The sequence below is a fragment of the Manis javanica genome, chromosome 3, assembly GCF_040802235.1.
Source record: "Manis javanica isolate MJ-LG chromosome 3, MJ_LKY, whole genome shotgun sequence".
Classification (NCBI taxonomy): Eukaryota; Metazoa; Chordata; class Mammalia; order Pholidota; family Manidae; genus Manis; species Manis javanica.
The window spans coordinates 40,209,127-40,228,176 of record NC_133158.1 but is presented as its reverse complement, the minus strand read 5'-3'; the positions used below and the strand labels follow the sequence as shown (position 1 = coordinate 40,228,176).

Below are 19,050 nucleotides of genomic sequence, written 5' to 3'. Positions count from 1 at the left end.
GATCATAAGAACTATGATGAAATTTCAGTGATTAAGAAAATGAGCATGGGTGCAAGGGTGGATATAGCCCCTAACACATAGTCCAGTGTGAAGCTGACAGCCCATGCCTGTGTGGACACTGGTTTCATGAGAAAGGTGGCTCCGGAGAGCAGCTGGGAAAGGGTGTCTCCTCCGCAGATCGGGCCGGGTCAGCTGGACGCCACATACTAGTAACAACATAACAGTGAATTGGAACCCCTGCCTCACACTATACAGACAAAACAATTCCAGGGTGGCTGTTACTCTAAGTTTTAAAATGAACAACAAACCTTACGGAAGATAACCAAGTATATCCTCATGGCCACAGAGTCCAGGTTTTCTAAACAAGACACAGGCAGCATTCACCATAGGACAAAGGTTAATGAATTGGCTCCCATTGGAATTAAGAGCCCCTGTGTACTGAGACACACCACTAAGGTTATAGAAAAGCAAGCCGCTGAGGGGGAGAAGACTTCAGGGCACATACACCAGTGAAAGGGTTTGGGTTCAGAATATGCAAAGAGCTTCTGTAAATAAATAAGAAAAAACTTGAGCCACTTCTTCAGTAGAAAGGACATGCATGTGGACAATGAGCACATGTAAAGAAAGCCTCACCAGTCATCGGTGAGAACCATGGGAAGCAGCCACTGCACACCCTCCAGAATGGCCAAAATGAAAGAGACCAATACCACATGTTGATCAGGGAGAGGAGCACCTGGCAGGCTCACACAACACTGGTGGGGATGGAAGTGGCTGAACACTGGAGGATTGAGGCTGCATGCTGAAGTGGGACACACATGTGCCCCTGTGATTTGGTACATGCTCAACAGAAACGTGCGCCTGTGTCTACTGAAAGGCATGTATGAAAATGTTCATGGAAGCAGTATTCTCATGGTGAAAAATAGAAAACAGCCAACATCTCCATCCAGAGCAGAACAAATAACTATACTGTAGAGTGTCACTACTCTGGACCGCTCTGTGGCAACAGGAATACACCCATGCTGCTCAGACACAGCCTGGCGGGCCTCACAGACACGGCACCCAGCAGAGGAAGCAAGAACCGGGAGTGTGTGTGCTGTGCAAAACAGATGGGGGTCATGGTAGGGGTCCTCCTGGGGCCTGGAGGGCTCACACTGGGCAGAGACATAAAGGGGACACTGGGGCTGGTCCTGTTCTGCCTCCTGCTCTGCGTGGAGGTTCACAGGCATGTCCACATTGGGTTAACTCACCAAGCTGTGCACTTAAGATATGGATACATCTCTGTACATGTACCTCAGCACAGGCATCTGGAAATACACACAGACAGTCCTTTTCAGGGTACCAGGCGCTGCTGCACTCCAGGTAACTCACAGCAGTTGGCTGGCGCCCCTAGAACCCTAGTTGAAAACTGAATTCTGATTGGACTGTGTGGTAGCCGAAGCCCCCACCCCCCACCTTTCCCGGGGGCAGAGGCTTTAAATAACCACTGGAGCCGCCCAGGCTGTCACCAGCCCCCCTCCCAGGAGGCGCCCCCCACCCCCGTGCAGCCTCCAGCCCTCTCTGGAAGGGCTCCTGGGGTCCCTCCCATGGCCCCTCCCTCCTCCCTCCCTTGCCTGGCTTCAGCTTCTAATTACCTTTCAGCTTCTCAAGAAAGACTGTTTTTAACATAATTAAGAGAGAACTCAGTGAAAAAGAAAAAAAGAGCAGCTCATTTTGTGCTCTGGTCCATTATTTTAGAGTGCTCTGTTACCAGGGGCCACAGAGTTTGTACCCCATTTACAAAACCAAACTCAGAAACACCTACTACCATTCAAAAGAAGTTGGTGAGGCTGCTAATTTTACTTGGTTTTCATGTTTTTTTGCACCCATCTTATCCCATAAAGAAGTTGAGGTGTTTGGCAATACTGATTATCACGAACAGTTACCCCTTTACAGCTCACAAATGCTGTGTCTTAATCCTCACAGCGAGGTGTGGCGCTTTTACCCGATGTCACCACCAAGAACAGCTCCCCTGCCAGCTGTTCCTGTGGGACACCTGCGAGCCGGCCTCTGTGGGTGGCATGTCGCCTTTGCCACAGTTCTGGTGTTATGAGCATTGCTATGACAGGCCTCCGACATGTGCATGCTTCTTTGGGGCATTAAAAAAATGTGTAGTTCTGTTCCTGGAGTTCCTGTTCTATTTCACTGGTCAGTTCATCCATCTCTGGGCCAATGTCAAGTGGCTTCATTTACTCTTGCTTAATAGTATGTCCTGGTATTTGCTGGTGCAAATCGCCCACGTTCTTCAGGAGTATCTTGGCTATTCTAGGTCCTTCATGTAAAAATCCCTGTGGGAAGAATTCCAGAAATCCATGGACTCTACAGCAATTTGGGAGAGAGGTGACACCTTTATGACACTGAGGCCTTATCTTTTTAAAACTGGTGTCTCTACCTTCCCTTCCTCTTCCAATAATTTTTGGAAAAAGATGTATTTTTTTCCTTAAAGATTGCATGCTTCTTTTGTTAGATTTATTTTTAACTCATACTTCTGTTACAATTGTGAACAGGATTTTTCTAAATTACATGTTTGTTGCTGATATATAGAAATTGTGTGTGTGTATGTATTTTGTACTCAGTAATCTTGCTCAATTTTATTAAATCTAATAATTTAGCTGTAGATTATTTTTATTTTCTGTGTGCGCTATCATATTTCCTGCGATTGTGGTCCTCCTTCCTTCCGTCTTTACACTCTTGGACCCACGTCAGCCGTGCTGTTTTCCGGGCTCCACTATGACGCTGGATGCTGGTGGGAAGGGCAGGCCCTGAGCTGGCTGCTGTCCATGTTTGTAGGCACCCTTTATCAGGTTAGGGAAGTTGCTCTCTATTCCTAGTTTCCTAAGAGTTTGTGTTTCTAGACATAAGTGATGCTGGGTTTTATTAAAAACCTTTCTGCGTCTTTTGAGATGACCATGCAGGTATATGCCTTTGATCTCCTGATTGGATCGATGTTAGATTTTTAAGTGTTAAATCGAAATCATGCCCTTGGGTAGACCCAGCTTGGTCTCGGTGCCCCTGCTGTCTCTGCGTGGCACTGGGCTTTGGCCTGCTGAGCACTCGGCGCAGGACCTCGTGGTGGTTTATTTAGGCTTTGTTGACGGGTGAGGTTGGTCCCTCCTTCATCTTCCTGTCGTTCTTCTTAGGTTTTGAAGTCAAGGTTAAGTCAGCCTCATAACATGAGGTGGGGAGTGTCCCCCTTCTAGCTGACTCTGTCCCTAACTCTTCACTGAATTCATCACAGTCACCATGACCTCTGTGTCATCATATCCAGTGAGTCTCCTGACCTCACCTTACTCATCATTTTCTGACTCATGTCTTCTGGAAATGCTCTTCTGCTGGGTTCCTCAAACACCCCTGCTTCTCGGGGCCTCCGCCCAGAGGTGCTGCTGGAGGGGCTGAAGGTCTGGCCTGGCCCCGGTTCCCTTCTCCCCTCTCTCTTCTCTCCAGGTGACAGACTCACATCCATGGTCTCAGAGGAGTGCCCCACACAGTTCTCTTCTCTGGATGCACCTCCCTTACATTCAGTGATCTTCCTGCATGGCCGCTTGGGCCACCTGAGAGCTGCCGCTGACTCAGCCTGGTCTCAGGGACCGCAGCTTGTTCCCCAGCGTCTTCTTCCAGGCCCCTCTGCCCCAGGTGGGACGCTGCCCTCTGCACACCAGCCAGGGTCTTGGGTGTGAGTTTAATCCTTGCCTGTGCACACGGCTCGCCGAATCCATCAGCTAGGCAAGTCTATTTGCAGAAGCATCTTACGTCTCCACAGCTACTGCCACCGGATCTAAGCTGTGAGCACCCAGCCAGGGCATGAGCATTAGCTTTAGGGTGGACACCACCGGCTGCCTGACAAGCTGGCACCCCCTTGCTGATGGTGCCCTGATTTGGGTCTGCACCTCCTTGCCCCCCAGACAGTCTTTGCACTCTGATGGGAGCAGGTCTAACTCTGGAGCTGGGGTAGGCCCTACTTGGCTTAAACCAGGGTTGGCACACTGTGCTATGAAGGGCCAGATGGCAACTATTTGGGGCTCTGTGGGCCGCATGCGTCTCTTCTGCAGACCTTGCCCTCCCCTTGTGTAGATGTGATAGTCCTGGGAGCCTGTGTGGTCCCTGGATCTCAGTGGTAGCACTGCTGTTGGTTCAGGGCAGGTGGAGATCCAGGTGGCCTGTCAGGGCGCCTGCCCTGCCTGACAGGCCCACAGAGAGGTCCTCTCTCCTCTGCATTTGCGTGCTCTGCGAAGGCTCTTCCCCGTGTCCCAGGCACCTTCCCACCAGGGCCTTCAGGCCAGGAGGCTTCTCTCTGAGCAGGGTGAGCTGCAGAGCCTCCGACTCGGCAGGCGTGCTTCTCCACTACAGCCCTGTGCTAACACGGAGACTCTGGACTTGGGGCGTTGGGCCAGGCGAGAGGTGTGTACAGGTGTGTACAAGGCGATGCACTCAGGCACACAGCGCTGTGTGACAGAGCCAGGCTTGAACCTGTTTGGCCCCAGTGCCTGTGCCCCCTACACTAGCCTGTCTCCCGGTCATCATCCAGCTCTGCACCATTTCCCCATCTCACCACCACACTGGGAACACCGTGAAAGCAAGCTTGGGGCCTCTGCTGTCTGTGCTCGCCATGTGTGTGGCGCATGCCTACAGCTCTCAGGTCCTGCCTCTGCTGGTCTGCCTGTAGTCCTCAGCTCAGGTGGCGTCCCCTGGCAGCTGCCGAGGGCCATCCCAGCTCCTTCTGGGTTTCAACAGCTCAGGTTTCCACACAGGGCTTGCATTGTCTCAACACCAGCTGCAAGCTCCCTGTGGAACCGCACCGAGTCAGAGCCCCACCTCCAGTCCTGGGGTTGGGGAGGAAGGGCTGTACAGCTCAGAGCACAAATGAGGCCCCTCCTGGTCCATCCTGCCACCAGGGCCATGCACTGGGGGCGGGGTTCCCAGGGGAGGAGGCACGTCACAGGCCAGGCAGGCTCCATGCAAGGTGTTCCCTCCCGTGAAGAGCTGGTTGAAGGTTTAGTACCATCTGGTTTTTGTCACTCCATTCCTATGCTTTTTAAAAAAGATAGGACAAAAAAATATTATGTCTCAAATAAATGTATAAAGTATATTGGTTAGCTTTTATTAGCGGCTTTATCTTCCTGACTTTTTCGAAACCCACACATCAATAACCTACTTCTGGACCACTGCTAGAGGTATATATACTGTGGGTGTCCTTTCCTGAGCACTGGGAGACATTAACACAACAGGGCAGAAGAAGGTCTGAAATGAGTGAAATCCACCCTCAAGGATCACAGGCTACAGACCTGAACAAACCTTGCGGTGCCCTGGGCGTGGCCTCCGCAGCACAGCAGGACAGGTCAGAACGTGGCCCCCAGGCACAGGCAGCACTGGGGGTCACTGGGTCACCCTGGGGGTGCAGAAGCATGGTCAGCCCAGGGCCCAGCAGGGTGGGGCACAAAGCCAGGCCGCAATAGCCACCAGTCAGGGCTGCCAGGCCCCCCGTGCCCAGGTCATGTGGTTCACCCTCTGGCTGCCACACTCTGTGGGGGAGCAGGACAAATGAGTGGCTTCTGCACCTGTAATCCTCAAACACTTCCTTGAACCAAGCCTTCCCCCAAACCCCGGATGTAAAGGTAGGCAGAGCCTGACGGCTCCCAAGGCCGAGGTGTGGGATCCCGTTTGCACCTGTCTCTTGAGTGTCCTGCAGCCTGTGCCCTAAGGCCATGACAAGCGCTGTGCTGTCATTTGTCCTACAGACGCCTGAGTTCAGGGTCCCTTCTCGTTCTGCTTAGGGGTTGCAGTACTGTCACCCCCGATTCCCCTGAAGGAGGAAAGGCTGTGCTGTGTAGACAGTGGGTCCCCTGCAGACGGAGTTTCACAGGCTGTGGAAAGCCCCACACCACACTGCTGGGGCAGATGGGAGGCCAGCCAGACTGCTGTAGGCCAGCACTGAGTATTGTGCTTGCTTTCCAGGACACCAGTGTGGTGCTTCCTCCATTTGTACAGGTGAAGGAAAGAATGAGCCCCTATGGAAGGTCAGCCATGTTATTTTCCCTGTGCGGATGATGCTGAAGGCAGGCAGAGGGGAGCGGCCATGTGCTGAGCACCAGTGAGTCATGCATCCCTCACTGTGCCCTGTGCAGTCCCTCTGGCGTGGACTCAGGGCCCAGTCCCCTGTGGTCAGTGGGACTAGCAGACAGGGCCCCTGGACAGAGCTCTGCCTCCCTCCTGGGGCTGGTCACGCCACTGTGCAGCAGCCCGGCCAGCCTGCTGACAGTTGTGATGCACGGTTCACCGTGTTCTCCTGTGGCCCCTGTCCATGGCCTATTGTGAGCTGGTCCAACTGCAGGCCCTAAAGTCGGGAGCAGCGGCGCTTACCTCAGGCCACTCAGTTTTGGGTTCTTTGTTACACACGTATGAAGTCCACATGTGTGCCTGTTTATTAAGGATGAATCCCCACAAGAGCACCCTGCAAGTTTTGATTTTTACATAGTTGTCAGCAAGTGCCCCTGTGGACGCTGCACCTAGCACTTAGCCCCCAGGCAGAGTGATGGGCTTGCCGGTTAGCTGGCTGGCCCCAAGGACAAATTTTTCCTTTCCACCCGACAGCAACCTGAGGCAGACAACTGGCCTGCTGCAGCACTTTCCCCCATGGTTAATTCATACTCCAGATCATGAATTTCTGAGATGCCCGATGTCACGTGACTCTGGGACCAACAGCAGTGGCCGGCTCTGGTGGAGTGCCCACCGCCAGCAGGCTCTGGACCGGGCTCTCCACCTGGGTTCCCCTCTTATGTTTTACACACAGGTCCAAAAGATGCCCAGGGCTGCACGTCTGAGAAGCCGCCGCCGAACGTGAACTTGGAGTCTGGTGGGCACACGCACCGCCCTGCAGGGGTGGAGGCCCCTCTGGTTGCTCCTGTCCCTTGAGCTCTCTTCTCCCCTTCATCTCTCCCCATCACCAGCCAGTCACTGCCTCTCTGCTCCCAGCACCCATGTTCTAGAACTGTTCAGTTTCTCCTAAATGTTATTTTCTGTTCTGAATAGAATTGCAGCTTTGAGTTGGTTATTCTGGTCTTTCAAAATGTTGCATTTCTACATATGCTGATTATCATGTGTGTCAACATTTCTTGATATAACCATAGAAGACTCAGTAAATATACGTAGAGGAGCAAGTTTGTTATATATACTGTAAAAAGGATTTAAAACGCCTTTACTATCACACAACCAACCGACCCAACCACCACCTTAACCTTGGAAATCTGTATTTGCTTCTGATCTCCCACAAGAGGGAGGGAAGCCACCTCTGGAGCTGGGACACGGGATCGCCCCTTCTCCAGACCCAGGCAACGGGCGCCCCCCACTCCCGGACGCCCCCGGCTCCCCGAGGGCGACCCCCGACCCCCGACCCCCGTACGAAGCCCCATCCCGTCAAAGTGAGGGCCGCCTGCTCCCGGCTTTTCCGCGCCGCCGACAGCAAAGGTTGGCGCGGCGTGCGCGCACGTTCTGCGTCGCGGCTCCGCCCCCTCCCGGCGTGCGCGCCCCCGCGGGGCGGGGGGCGGAGCCGCACGGGTCGAGGGCGGAGGCTGAGGCGGAGGCTGAGGCGACGGCGGCTCCGGCGGCTCCGGCGGCGGGGGCGGCAGCGGGTTGCGCTCGGGGCCTCGCCAGGACTCGGCCAGCGCACCGCAGCCCTGCCCCGTGGAGCCCCGCGGCTGGAGTCCCGAACCCGCGCGGCGAGCGGGCTGGCTGGAGCGCGGCCGGCGGCTGAGGTGAGCGGCGGGCGGGCCGGGCGGGCCGAGGGGCGGGCGGACCGGGGCCGCGTTTATGTAAGCGCCGCCGGCAGGTGGGGCGCCGCGCCGGGAGTGCCTCCGGCGGGACCCCTGCTTCGCGGCGGGGCTGCCCGGAGCGGGTGTCCGGCCGCGCGAAACGCCCGCGAGCCCTCCCCGGGGCGCCGTGTCTGCGCGGGGGACCCTGCGCCGCGGCGGCAGGCTGCGCCCCGGGATGAGGCTGCACCCGCGGACGGGATGGAGCTGCGCCCCGAGGTGGAGGGTGACCGCCCCGGGATAAAGCGCAGGCTGCACCCCGGCTTTTGATTGCGCTCCAGGGGCGGGGGACTGTGCCCCGGGATAAGGGGAGGCTGCGCCCCGGACTGTGGCCGTGTCCCGGGGGTAGGGTGCTCGCTCCGGGATGAAGCTGCGCCCCAGAGGAGGGGAGGCTCAGCCGGGGACGGCCCCGTGCGCTTCCCCCGGACTGCCGCGTTGGATCCGGATGCTCCCCGTCCTAGGGAAGGACGGCTGAGCCCGGGACGGCCCCGCGTGCTTCTCGGGAGGGCGCAGTGTCCGGGCGGGATGCTCTGCGCCGCGGGCAGGGGACAGTGCGCCCCCAGGAGGAGGCCGCTCCGGGAACGGCTCCCCGTCCTCTCCGGAGGGCGCCTGGTCCGCGGCAGATACTCTGCCCCGCGGGCGGCCTCGGGCGGGGGAAGTTCCCGCGGGTGCCGGGCGTCTGGCGCGATCCAGAACCATCCGGGACGATTGGGGGCCGGAGGTGAGTTCTGACGTGTTCAGGTCTGCAGTGGGAAAAATTACCAGGTCGCGGATGGGTCCCAGGGAAGGTGTCAGATCGGGCTGTGGGTGCCAAAACGTGAGCCTCCCTCCGTTCCCTCGACCCTAAAATGTGTTCCAGGGCCGGTTTTTCTGTCGGAGACCCGCCCGGTAGTGTTTGCTTCTAGCGGTTAATATGAGCCAGCAGGTTTTGGGGGTTACGTCTGATAAGGGCGTCCTGCTTCCTTGCTGCACAAACCATAAGGTCAGCGGTCGGTTCTCCAGGCACCACGCAAAGTGGCGTGATAGCGGGGCTTGCGGCTGTGCCCTCAGTGCCCCGAGTCAGGTGGTCGGGCAGTACGTTTTGGGGATAGAAATATTTGTTTAATCCTCTTTGTTTCCCCTTTAATTTGCCTGTATGTTTTATTCCTTTGAAGGGTGCCATCCGGAGCTGCGTTATCTAGAACTGTGGTTGTCTTAAGAGCAGCTCCTGGGCGGTGTCTTCGGGTCACCAGCTCTTCTCTGGGACTGAGACCACTGTACCCTCTGCTTGCTGAAGGTTTCCCAGATGGGACAGGGTGAAGGAAGCAGGGCAGAAGGTTGGCTGGTACAGCTCCCGCCTGGGTAAAAGAATTAGTGCCCTGCCTTGTGGGGCTCCTCAGTGGGGCAGGATCCACGCTGCGTGCACACCTGCAGCAGGGGCTTGATGAATACTTAATGAGACACCCACCCGCTGGATGCCTCCACCCTGCCTGAGGTGGAGGCAAGGGATTCACACAGGAATGCGTTGTCTGTGGGCAATGCCCTGTCAGATGTCTGAGAGTTCCTGAGACTGAATAGAATATATTCAGCTACATGTTCACCAAAATCTTAAGCTATAGTTGGAAGGGAAAAAAGGAGGCCTTTCTGCAGGGGGCAGTGAAGAAATGAAAATTGGTCCAGCTCTGAGAAATTGATGACACATGCATCTCGAGGTGCCCTGGGCTTATGAAGTCAGTGCTGGGAGGTGAACCTTGGAGAAATGGCTAATGACATCATCAACAGAAAACTTCTAGGCCCATGAGCTAATTCACTCCTTTTACCATATAGAAGCATTTTAACTGCAGTCAGAGTTTTGGAATAAGAATATTCTTTAAACTTACATTTGTGTGGCAAATGAATAAAGCAAACTTAACTCAGCTGACAGATGCTTGCCTGTGGCCTGCTGTGTGCTGGGCCCTCCCTCCTCTGGCCTGGGGATGCAGTGCCGGACCAGAGAGGCAGAGCCCAGTGAAGTGCAGACGCTGGCAGTGCATTTGGTTGATCACTTTAAAAGCATTGCATTTTTTAAAAATAAAATGTGATTTTAGTTACAATAATTCTAAGTATATAGCATTAAAATTTTATTCATAGATTTAAAAATATGAGCCTGCAACAGTACATTCAAAAGGTACAAAAAGGTAAAACCTTCTTCCACTCCATCCCCAGCCATTCAGTTCCCTCCAGCTGTTGCTGCCAATTGATTGTGTATCTCCTAGCAGTAGTCAAAACATTTACATGGTCGTGTATATGTTTTAATATTTCTTATAACAAACAATATTTTCTGTACATGGGTGCAAGCAAAACCTAATTATTTTTTATTAATCATCAAATTTCCTTAGTTGTGAGGTTTACTTAAGAGCTGAGTTTGTTCCCTTGAATGCTGTGATGAGATATGTGAGTACTTAGGACCAAGGAATATTATTTAAAGGGGTAGGAAATAGTTAGAAAGTATACTTTGGAGATTAATAGGTGAATTTATAGTTTATCAGCCTATAAAAACACTTCAAGAAAAATTGTCAACCATAGTATGAAACTGAAAAGCTTAGAAAAGTCCTTTTTTAATGGAAAATTTGATGGGTTTTGGTCAATTTTCTAAAATCTGTATTTCTAAAATCTGTAATTTGGCATGATGGAGATGGTGGTATTAAAAAAAACTTTTAAAAAATACCTTCATAATATGTGAGGTGGGAAAGGCAAATAGTGAGAATTTCACTTTAAAATTGTACATTGACGTCATTAAGACATCCTTGTTCCTTAAATGACTTCTTAAAAAGCCACATTTTATTTGCAACATGGACAGGAGAAATACAGTAGCCCAGAGGTCTGCACGTGGCCTTAATGCATAGCTTGACAGATGTGGGGCCCAGACTGAGAGAATCATGTTACAGCGTTTGCCTGGGGGTGGGGGGTGGGGTCTGATGAGCACTGCTGTGGATAGTACACCGATATGTTGTGTAAGGTGTTCTGGGAGTCTGGGAGTGTATGAAGAAAAATGACCGTGGTTTTTGGTTTGCCATCTTCGTGATGGATTTAAAATGAAGATGGGGTGGGGAGGGGGTGCGGTAGCTCGGAGGTGCCTGGTGTTTTTACCAGAAGTGCAGTGAAATTTTGCTTGCCTCTATTCCAGTTTTGCTTCACCTGGGGGTCACCCCACAGATATTTTCCACATGCAGGCTACAGTTCCAGGCACCAGAGACATGGGAGGGAGCACAGTGAGGGTAGTTCTTGTCCTCACGGGGTTCGCAGTGTGGGGAAGTGCAGGTGGTAAACTCCGGCTGAAGTCCTGAGTGCTGGGAGGGGCAAAGAAAACTGCCGGGGGGAGGCCTGGGAATGGGGCTCCGAGGTGGGAGCAGTGCTCAGGCAAAGGTAGTTCCTGAGTCTCTTGGGCCAGAGCAGGGGCCTGGGCCGGGGAGGGGGGTGGGGTGCATCTTGGTGGAGGGGAAGACTTAGGAGGCCGCCTGCCTGCCTCCTTCTTTCCCTCCCTTGGGTGACTTTAGACGTTTGAACAAGGGAATGACATCTGATTTATCTTTAGAAGGAATTGCTCTGGCTGTTACGTAGCTAATGCTTACTGGGAGCTTGTGACATGCCAAGCCAATTCAGTGCCTTGCCTGTGTTAATTTAAACCTCAGGGTAGTCCAAAAGGCAGGCATTGTTATTAGTCTAACCATGTTATTTGTGGGGAAAACCTGTCTGTCAGAGAAGCCATAAAGGCAGGACTTCCCACAGGCGCTCTTCCCCTGCCCTGTGCTAGGCCGAGGCGGGCAGCGGGGGCCTTGGACAGGGCAGAGAACGTGAGGCCAGACCTGCGTCTAAGATGCCATTGTAAGTCACAGTATTATTTTTTGTAGTATTAACAGGTAAATGTTAACAGATGGACACATGCTTTCCTATCAGGTAGGTTTCACTTACATGTATGGAAAGGACTCCTAGACTTCAAGCAGATTTTTAAAAGCATACCACATCTGTGCTTCTGTGAAAAAGGAAACTACAAGTGAAATGAAGTAATTCTGAAATTTCTTCATGATTAGAATCTGATTCTTCCAGGTCAGCCTCTGACTGGGCTTTGTGATACTCCACCTGCCATCCACCTGCTGCCTCCGACTGGTGCTGTGGCCGCATTTCTAAGGCCACACCACTGTCATCTCTGGGGTGTCATCTGAGCAGCCAATTCCCAGTCTGCACTGTGGATGCTTTCTTATCTTGCTGGCAGGTATTGAGGAGAGGTTTCCGGTCCCTGAATGACTGGCCAACTGGCCTCCTGAGGGGTTTTGTTGTGTTGTCACACCTCTGAGAGTAAGGCTGACCGAGTGAGTGTCTGAGCAAGAGGTCCTCGGCTCACCCTTGCCTGGCCAGCCCCCTTGGGAGATGACCCAGTGCTGCTACTTGTGATTCAGAGCACAACATGGGAAAACTCATGCCATGGAACTGGCGTACTGTGGCACACTTTGCAGGCAGACCCCTCAGGATTGCCAGGAGTCCCTGAGATGGAACATCCCAAAACGATCCCAGGGTTGTTGGCCTGAGCAGTGGGCAGGTGCCCGTGATGAGATGGGGAGTCTGGGAAGAGCCAGGTGTCCAGGGTGGGGAGTAGGGATCTGGCTGTGTGAGGCCCAGACTCTCCAGAAGGCAATTCCTCAGCAGCCCTGTCCACAGACGGCACCTCAAGGTGTGAGTTGGATGTGGTCCCACCATGTGCCAGGTGTGTGATCTCAAGCAAGCTGTTTAATCTTTCTGTGCTTCAGTTTTCCCATCGTGAATCAGGAAGAGTAGTAGCCATCTGTCTGCTCTAGTCGTTGGGTTGATAAACTGAGCTAATGTAAAGTGCCTAAAATAGCACCTTGCCAGCAGCACTTAAGAGGGTTTACTTTGCTTGTTATTTTTATGATGAGTCACCCAGTGGAGCTGTCTGGCTACTCGGTGGAAATTCAAGGTTGGGCTCAAGAAGACACTGGGGCCAAATTGTGAGTTTGGGGGCCATTTGCCTATTGCTGGTATGTGAAATCACAGGCTGGGCAGTGGATATAGGTGCAGAAGAGCAGAAGGGTGAGGGCTGAGTCTGGGGGCTTTCAGCAAGGGCTCCACAGGAGGCAGGTGCAGCAGTTCCTAGTGTAAAGCATCTGTTGAGGAAGGAGGGGAACAAAGAAGGGCTCTTGCTGGAGTCCAGGGCTGAGGGGGTGGCTAGTTCCTCTTCTGGGACAGAAGCTGGATTTGGTGAGAGGCAGGGGTCTTGTAAGGGGGTGAGAGTGCAGAGAGGTGGTTGGGAGTGAGGAAGTGGTGAACGGTCAGATACGTAGGACGCCCCAGAGGGGTTTTGTTAAAAGGGTATAGAGTTACAGGTCAGTAGCTGGCCGAGGGCAGGTGGGGTGGTCCTGAGCTCTAGGAAGTTTTGTATTTTTATTTCTTAAGTGAGAGTGATTATAGTGTGTTTATGGGCTAATAGGAATGATCCAGTAGAGAAAGACAAACTGAGGTGTGTTGGGAAAGGGGTCTGCAGGAGCCAAGTGCTGGAGAAGGTGAGAGGGGACGGCTGGAGGGCAGGGGCAGTTCAGCGCCGGGGGCGAGGCAGGGCTTCTGGGCATGGGAACTTTGATTCCCTTCAAAGTATATCTGGAAGACATGCTGCCCTTTCAAAGGGAGGATATAAAATAAAAACAATACTGTGCTCAGTCCAGGAAACGGGGAGCATTCACCTAAGTTGCCTATTAAAATGGTAAAATATCTTCACCATATGTTGATTTGTGTTGTTGTGGGTACTTGATTTTTTGGGGTTTGGAGTTGGAGGTATCAATCTTGGTTCTGCCAGTGGGATAAAATGCAAAGGAGCCCTTCATGGGCTCCCGTGTTCTGTCCATTGTCTGAGCCTTGGGGGGACTGGTTCCTTTGCTCTGGGCACACTTCCCCTCATTGACAGGTTCTCCGAGTGCCTTCTGGTGTGAGTCATCATGGAAGGGCGCCTGTGAAGAAAGTCTGCCTTCTTGAGCCAGCTTGCCAGCAGGGTGGACTAACCCTGGCACAAAGGCGCGCATTGTACCTTGAAGCTAGTTTATCTGTGCCGGACTGAAGAAGCAGGGGCTGAGGTAGGTGGCGTCAGAGGGCTGCTCTCATTTGAGGCTCTGTGTTCCAGGAAGGCCTCTGTGTCGAGCTGCTGTCTAAGGCCCAAGAGAGGGGTACAAGGACATTCCAGGAGGAAGGGTCAGCCTGCCAGAGCCCTGCTTACTACAGTAGCTGTGGGGGGCAGTAGGCTTCATCTGGTTGTTGATGGGGAGCGTGGTGGAAGGTGAGGCTGAGAGACATGCAGAGCCTGGTAGTGCAGGTTCTCGGGCCATGGGAAGGGCTTGAAGCAAGGGAGTGATGGCGTGCCAGTGCGAGACCCAGCCGTGGTGCTGGAGAAAAGCTTCTCCTTGGGCATCAAGTCGGCATGGTTTGGTGATGGGGTGTCTGGGAGGTGAGGGGATGGGGGTGTTAAGAGGGCTCTTTGAAGCTGTCCGATTGCGATGGTGCTCAGGGCCAGGCAGCTGGGGCCTGATGGGGCAGAGGTGCTGAGGGCAGATCTCGTGTTAGTTGCTGCTGCTCTTCAGGTACAGACATCATGTTATATTGGATTCAGTTGGAATGTGCATCCCTCCTCCCCTGGTGTGTGATGTACCGCATGTTTATGAAGGCAGATGTGGGATCTGTAAGGCATATAACACATAGTTTGTGAAGTGCCGATGGGTGCAGGTGTTAAACTGGTAGGCAGACCTGGCACTGACTGGGTCCTTGGGCTGACATCATTACTCCTTCCAAGTTCATGCTAGAGGGCTCATTACCCCCATTCATGGATCGGGAACTGACGCAAAAGGTTTAGCAGCTTCCTGGGAAAACTGGATCAACTTAGCTGACAGATCTTAAGCTCTGACCGTCAGGCACAGAGGAGCGAGTTCAGTCTATTTTCCTCCTTGTTGTGGTCTTAGGAGGGCCTTGTGCTGCCCAGCCATTCCCACCCCCTTCCTGGTGTGGTTCGAGAAGCCCTGCTGTGGTGGAGCAGGGAGGCTGGCAGGGGAGCCCCGCCACTCTGCCAGCGCGGGAAGCAGGTCAGGGCAGACCCGACAGAACAGCCTCCACAGGCAGGAATGGCGGCTTCCAGGCCCCTGCAGGGAAGGACGCACTCGGCATCTCCGGCACCTGCCACCCCGGCCACCCAGCCAGTGAGGGGCCGCGGCTCCTGGACTCCTGCTTTTCTCTAGGACTTTCCCTCAAAACAGCCCCTCTGGGCTCTCTCCTCCTTCTCCCTGGGGGAACGTCCCTCGCCGGCGTTTGCTGGACCAGCCAGTGGTTTTTCCGGAGTTGGCATGGCAGAGTTGCTGCTCTCTGCTGTTCCTGAATGAACCCATTTTCCTGGTAAAATAACTTTTACTTTTAAGGTCCACACTGATAAGGAGCCTTCCTCCTGCCATATACTGATAAGGTGGCTTGTGCCTGGCCAGCCCAGGGAGACTCCTGTTCTCTCCTCTTGGTTTCATCCCATCAGTCCTTGCTCAGCAGGCAGATGGGAGCCTTAGTAGGAGGGCAGATCAGTCGCTCCCCTGCTCAGTGCTGCAGCTGCACTGTCCCAGAGTTCTGGCAGAGCTTCCTCTCCTGTGCTCTCAGGTGTCCCCCAGCCTCTCCTGGGCTTCACCCCGCACTCCTCACCCACTGTGGGCTCTGCTGTCCACTGCTTACCCTCTGCACCCACCACTGCCATCCCCAGCCCTCCCATCAGCCTGCCGGATGGAGCAGAAGCCCAGGAAGGCAGGGGTCTTCTCTGTCAGTATCCTCAGGGCCCAGAACAGTGCTTAGCAGATAGCAGGCACTTATCAGTGTTGAACAAAAGAGTTAAGTTTTCTTACTTTTTGTGTGGGTAGTAAATGGGAGCACCCAAACTGAGGCTAAATTTTTTGGCCTCTGAAGAAGTGTGCTTTCCTGCCTCGCTGCACCAGCCCCCGCCCCCATGCTCCCATTGTACACGGTGAATCAGTCATATATTTATGCCCCATATGTCTGTGTTACCTCCAGATTTCTGTGCTCCTTGGTGTAGAATAGAAACATTTACAAAACATTCAAAATTGTTCTAAAACCATAAAGTACAATATAGTAAGTTAATCTGTTGAAAACGGGGAGTCCTCACCCTGAAAGCACAGCTCTGTCCTGCTACCATCATTTTAACCCCTTTTGGGCAACATATAATTAAAATACGTTTGCTTAATAACAGCATCCGTAATAGGTGGAGAAGTAACAGTTGTAACCTTGTCTTGACAAAAATGAGAACACTTTGAATAATTCTGGGAGGTTTCAGACAAGCAGCCAGATAAAATGGAAAATACTTGGTTCAATTGTGGAGGCTTTAAGGGTTAAAAAATTGGAGAGAATGTGGCCTGTGAGCTGTTTGGTAGAGGAGCGTGCAGAGTGTGCTGAGTTCAGGGGCCTGGGGGGTTAACCCTGGCCCTGCCTCTGGATTTGACAGCTGTCCACTTGGTCTCTCTCCTGCAGGTTTGTGACGTAGAGTGAGGGCAGTGAGCTGGGGACCTCCAAGATTCATTCCACTCCTAGAAGATGCAAACTAACACCCTGCAGGTGTTCAGGAGTCATTCAGTCGGTTGTCTGACAAATATGTATTGTAGGACCTGTCGTAGTCCTGTGCTAAACGTGGTGCTGCTTCCTCACTTCACGGCTGCTCAAGGTCCACAAGAGGCGGCACTTGGTGCAGAGTGCCCTGTCACCTCCCTCTGGACCAGGTGGCTCTGCTGAAGGAGGCAGGAGCGGGGAAGGTGGATCAGGAGGCAGGGTCTGGGCTGGAGGGGTGGGTTCTGAATGGGGAGAAAACTTGAGGCCTAGGGATTCTAGGTGATCCCTTTCTCCCCCATCATAGTCTTAGGGGTCTGGACTATGCTTGTTGTCATCAGGTATACTCAGCAGGGGTTATTCTGGAGGTCTGTGAGTCCAGAGCTTATCCTAGCTGATTACAGGTGATTCAGAAGTAGGTAATGTCTGATTAGCCCCCTCTGCTGCTATTACAGAGGAACTCGGGTTGTCAGCATTATCAGTCAGGCTGGAGAGTAGGTTTGGAAGCTGAATCTGTGCCTTTACTGGAGTGTAGCACATGGGAGCCCGTCTTCTCCTTTTTTGTGGTGAGCAACATAGCCTCCTCTTCTCTGGGGGTTGTAGCTTGCTTAGGAGAGGAGTTACCCAGGATGTAAGGTCACTTCTCATCTGTAGGAGGCTGTGTTGGCCACAACACCCAGCCACCGAAGGGACCATGTGTGCCGAGCGTGCCACTTGTGGGCCCCTAACCACTGTTACCTCGTAACACCCACATCTCCTTCATCTCGGTTTCTTCCTTTTTTGGGAATTGATTCTGCCAGGCACCCGCTTTCTCAGGTTTCTCTTTTGAGGCAAGATTTTGTTTGTGTCAGATGGGTGCAGCCCACCTCATATGTGTGCTGTGGCTGTGTGAGGACAGAGAGTCTATTTCTGGCTTCTGGCTTCTGGCTTCTGCCTTAGGAAGGGGGACTCATCCAGGGGGTGTCCCCAGGGAGAGAAGAGGCATCATAAGATGCTGGGTGGCCACAGCTGCCACCCTGACCACCACGTGAAAAATGATGGGACCACGTAAGGTGCATGCACACTCTTGGCCTGGGCCTACGTTCAGATAGCCTGAAGTCAATCTAAGTAGGGGTTGTAGTTTTGAGGGACTTCAGTGCTACGGCTACAGTTTAAATAGCAATGATTTGGCTGTTTATGTCTATTTTATTCCTCATATAAATGAAATTAATTACATCAAATGCACATTTACAGACATGCCTAGAGATACTGTGGGCTCTACTCCAGGCCACCTCAGTAAAGCAGGTGTCACAGTGAAGTGAAGCAAATGGTCTCCCAGTGCACATAAACGCTATGCTTACACTACCCTGCATTCTGTCTGACGTGCAGGAGAACTATGTCTAAAAAGCAATGTACACACATTAATTTAAAACCCATGTCGCTAAAAAACACTGACCATCATCTGAGCTGTCAGTGAGTTGTAATCACCAGTCACAGGCACCATGTCAAATATAGCAATAATGGAAACATTTGAAATATTGTGGAAATTACCAAAATGTGATGTGGAGACACAAAGTGAGCAAACGCTGTTGGGAAATGGCACCAACAGGCCTGCTCTACGTGGGGGGCCACAGCTTCGCTTTGTGAAACACTCAGTAAGGCCAGTCTGCTGGTATTGGTCTTGATCATTTTGAATTTGATTTCTTTTCAAAATAGGTATTTACCCAGAATAACAAATAGTTATTACGCTAGAGTTGGTCACCTGCTGGAGGTCACCATGTGCCTGTGTGACAATACGGTGTCTTGGCCGGCTACCTGCCCTAGGGGATTACTTTTTCTTTCGTAATACATTAAAGCTTTATTTCATTAGAAAGCTATCTTAATGTTAATGACCTTCATGCAGTAATGTTTAAATTGGCAGTGCCAGGGAAGTTGTGGCTCAGCAGTAAATTGTGGAGAGTTACCTGCTGCAGGTACAAGCTGGTTTGGGAGCTGAGGCTGAAAACTCAGTCTGTGAGGTTGTAGAATTCATGGAAACAAATCATAGGATTTCAGAGTTGCAATAATTTGGGGCCACAGAATTCAGCCTAGCTTTGACCATCACTGAAACCCTAGGGGAAAAAATTCCTTCCATCAAGTTGTAGCTGATTGTTGGAAGTGATAAGATGCAAACCTCTACTTCAGGCTGCTAGTGTGTGAATATGTTGTACAGGCCACCCAGACGTAGGCCAGGGTCAAATTGACACCTTCTGACTCCTGCTTTGTGTGTTTTCCTCTGTATTTTCTGTTGTCACCTAGTAGGTGTTTTTGCCCATGTGCACATGAATGAGTGACATACTTGATCAGTTCCCTGAAGCTTCCTACTCTTTATTTTATGCCTCCAGTGAAACTGGGAGTTGATAGGATTTCCATAGAAAAGGCAGGGAATTGTGTAAACCTACGGGATTTATGGAGCCCAAAGCATCATGTGCCAAACCCTGGCCCGCTCAGGTCCTCTAAATTCTCCCTCTGTGAGTCAGCTCGAGGCACCATAAGAGGACAAGCTTCTCCCCAGAGGCTCTTGCTCAAGGAAGGGAGGCTCTTTCCTTTTAGGAACCAAGGCTTGGAGCCTGATGTAGCTTGGGAAAGGTGC

General features: G+C 52.5%; 1 protein-coding gene across 2 annotated transcripts in view; it reads left to right on the top strand.

Annotated features, from left to right (window-relative positions):
- Positions 1-7,571: 7,571 nt before the first annotated feature.
- ADARB1 (adenosine deaminase RNA specific B1) overlaps positions 7,572-19,050 on the top strand; it is a 144,256-nt gene continuing 132,777 nt past the window's right edge. Inside the window, exon 1 of one of the 2 annotated variants that reach the window (XM_073231233.1) lies at positions 7,572-7,784. The gene's annotated coding sequence lies outside the window, so the exon portion shown is untranslated. The remainder of the gene's footprint in view (positions 7,785-19,050) is intronic. The other variant, XM_073231236.1, reaches the window with a different exon arrangement.